The following is a 3,710-nucleotide window of genomic DNA, read 5'->3' on the forward strand; positions in this document are numbered from 1 at the left end:
TACTCCTGCTCCTAGTTTCTATGTTTCTATGACTCAAGTCAAAGTCGGAAAATCCAGTGGATTTTTAGAGGAAAATTTAACCACTGGAAAATGGCAGCTGAAGTACAGACCAAAAAAGTTCCTGCACTTATTCCCTTTATTTCAAGTTGTTTACAATCAAATGAAGAAATAAAAACTGTTGGAGGGAATTTCCATGATTTATGGAAACACCAACAACCACCAGTTGTCAATCACTCAGCCCCATCAGACACACACTCACTGACGGGAGCTTCCTGCATCCAGCACTGGCCCTGTCGCACTCACCAGCTGCTCACCCAGACCCCACTCTCACAAACACTGAACATTTTTATCCTGACCCTTCAAATTATTGTTAAAATGAGAAAAAAAATGTTCACATTTCATCTCAGTTTGGTTGAACGGAACAAATGTTAAACTTTTCACCGTCACTCGGTAACCACGCTCGACATTCCTTCAATCAGTTGTATAAATTATCGGCTGTAAGGATTTATTTCACTGGGTTAAACAATTTCCATGTGAGGAATGTTCCAGCGTGAGAATGGAGGGGGCCGGGCTGACTGAGCTGTGTCTTCACCGCTTCTGGGCAGTGGGAATGTTCACCCTTCAATCTGCTCCGGTTCACTTTCCCAAAGGGAATCTACAGATTCTCCAATCTGGGCCCTGGGATTTATTCTTTGGTTCCTTTTGATTTGTCCCTTTTCCCGACTCACAATATCTTCCGAAGTTCGGGGTAAACATCCCCCTTGTATCGTGCCTTAGTCTCGGCTGGAAGCGGCGGATAGTGACCCCGAACTGGTCACCTCCACACTGACAGACACAACACGGTCACACTCTGCTTCACTGAGATTAATGCTGAGAGCGGTTTCTGGGTCCAATGCAACAGTGAACACGTTTCATTTGAAGGAATTGTGGGTGGTTAAGGTGTTTTGAAAGTCCTGATTTTTTATAGTGCATCCATCCTAAATGCTTTGGGATTTTCCTGGAGTGATACCTAGTATCCCACTTTGGGAAAGATTAAAGTTAATTGGAACGTGATGACCAGGTCATGAGGATAACTCCTTGAAATTGTTACGCGCTGCCAGCTTAACAACACCTAAACACTTGATACTTTTGTTCACAAATGAATTATAAACCAAATTTCCGCCCCGATGTAAATGCAGAATATTCAGTATTTTAACCGGAGTGGGAAACAGGTTAGTCACAGATATTCAGTGAGTTGCCGGAAAACAGGATTTAGAAACTGCTTGTTCCAACGTTCATACAGTAATCTGCTTTGATCTCTCTTCCTCTTATTTCCCAGGATGATGTTTGAATTCTGACCCAGTGATGTTCCCCCTGTCCTTTCAAAATCTCGGTGTTCGTGTTTCGAGCATCAATTGTTAAATAGAATAGAGCCCAGCCCTTCCAGTAGCGGCACACTGGGGAGAGTTTCTCATTGTGTGTGGTAACTCCCACAAGGTCTCTTCTTCGACGGTCGCAGAAAGGAAAACCTGTCATTGTTAAAGCCTTTGCAGATAGTCCACTGTAAAAGGAGAGACCATTTTAACCTTAAATTCCAAATTTGGCCCTGTTATAAAGCAAGCGCCCAACTGCCCAGATGAAATCCAACGAAGTCAGGTTCTGCTGGGATTTGGACCCAGGATCTCCTGTTTACTCGGCAGGTGTTTTAACCAATTAAGCCACAGAACCTAACGATGCTTAATTACCCGCAAGGAATTGCTAGAAACCCTTCGCAGATCTGGTAGTATTTGTGAAGAGTGAAACAGTTTAAATTTCAGGGCGCGAACTTGCACCAAAAAGACCTGAAACGTGAATCTGTTTCACTCTCCACAGATGCTACCAGATGTGCTGAGCAATTGCAGCATTTTCTGGCGTTGTTTCAGATTTCCAGCATCCGCAGTATTTTGCTTTTGTACCAAAGGACAATGAGCTGCCTTTCCTGCCCTGAGGGTTATTGCAGGACAAAACAAAAACCTTTAAATATGCTGACCAGAGTCAGTCTGCTCAGCTTTCAGAAAGATTTCAAATGATGATGTGAATCTGCACCACTGAATATCAAGGCCATCGCGGTTTAGACAGCTGTAATGAACAGCTCCTGTTACAGCTTTAGATCAGACAGTGGAGGATTATCACAGGCGCTCTGCCAGACTGCATGTTCCTTCAGACAGGCTTCCAACTGGACACATGGAATGAGCGGCTCTGAACATTAGTGGTTGAGGTGGAGATTTCTCATTGGCTGAACTGGAGTTCCAGTTCCATTCCCAGACATCTCCCTTTCTCTTTCTAAATCTATCTCTGTCCTCTTGCTCATTTACACTTTTCATTGTTTCATGATTAGCGGCCACGTCTTCAGCTGTCTGAGCCTTTAGCTCTGCAATTCCTTCTAGAAACGTCCCCAGTTCAATCTCCCCATTAACGTCCCCTTAAAATCTATCAGTTTTACGAAGGTTTTGTTCAGTTGTCCAAATATGTGACTCGATGTCGAATGTTGCTTGATAAAGCTCCTTTGAAGCGTTTTATTAAATCTCGGAGCTGTTGCTGAAATCGATCAGTGAAATGAGCTGTGTTCCGGTGACCAAGAGCTTTTGTTTTATTCTTTCACGGGATGTGGGCGTCGATGGCTCGGCCAGCATTTATTACCCAACCGAAATTGTCCTTGAGAAGCTGGTGATCAGCTGCCATCTTGAACCGCTACAGTCCATGTGGTGTCGGTACACCCACAGAGCTGTTAGGGAGGGGGTTCCAGGGTTTTGCCCCAGCGACAGTGAAGGGACGGCGATCCAGTTCCAAGTCAGGATGGTTTGTGGCTCGGAGGGGAGCTTGCTGCTGGTGGTGTTCTCATGCATCTGCTGCCCTTTTCCTTCCAAGTGCTGGAGGCCTCGGGTTTGGAAGTTGCTGAAGGAAAATTAGTGTCAGGAGTGGGATTCGAACCCACGCCTCCAGAGGAGACTGCGACCTGAACGCAGCGCCTTAGACCGCTCGGCCATCCTGACCCTTCTGTGCTAACTGCTCGGCCACTAAATCCATTGCATTCGGTACAAATGGTTCTGAGTTCCACATTCATCGTCACTGCTTTAAAACACTCGATGTGATTTTCCTTTTTTCAGCACCTGTTCCTGTATCTCAGTCTTATCCTTCCCCAAGCCGCCGGGGGGTGAGGAGCTCCTCTCTTCTGCCCTGCTCACCTTCATTGCTTTCCATTTCTCTCCTGGTGTTTGACAAGGTGTTTACTAAAACCCGCTTTCACAGCCATATTTCCACCGATGCTGCCAGACCTGCTGAGTTTTTCCAGGTAATTCTGTTTTTGTCATTGCTGCATTGCTCTGTTTTCTCAAATCAACAAAGACCCAATTCCCGCCCGACCTGTTCCTCACACGAAGGTGTTCAGAGTGTAAGGTCTGAGCGACGTGAAGTGTCCAATTTGAGAGTTACATCCTGGATTAGTAAATTTGCGGATGGCACAAAGATTGGCCGAGTGGTTAACAGTGAGGTTGAGTGGCTTGGGCTACAGGAAGATATAAACGGGATGGTCAAATGGGCACATAAGTGGCAGATGGGATTTAACCCTGAAAAGTGTGAGGTGATACACTTTGGAAGGAGTAATTTGACAAGGAAGTATTGAATGCATGGCAAGACAATGTGAGGCTCTGAGGAACAAAGGGACCTTGGCCTGTGTTTCCATAGATCTCTGA

The 3,710-nt window shown here is 45.5% G+C and overlaps 1 non-coding gene across 1 annotated transcript; it reads right to left on the minus strand.

Moving 5' to 3' along the window:
• Positions 1-2,928: 2,928 nt before the first annotated feature.
• trnal-cag (transfer RNA leucine (anticodon CAG)) lies at positions 2,929-3,011 on the minus strand. Its single transcript has one exon. It is a non-coding gene; the product is annotated as a tRNA-Leu (tRNA).
• Between the last annotated feature and the right edge of the window lie 699 nt (positions 3,012-3,710).

Source organism: Cetorhinus maximus, chromosome 31 (genome assembly GCF_964194155.1).
Source record: "Cetorhinus maximus chromosome 31, sCetMax3.hap1.1, whole genome shotgun sequence".
Lineage (NCBI taxonomy): Eukaryota > Metazoa > Chordata > Chondrichthyes > Lamniformes > Cetorhinidae > Cetorhinus > Cetorhinus maximus.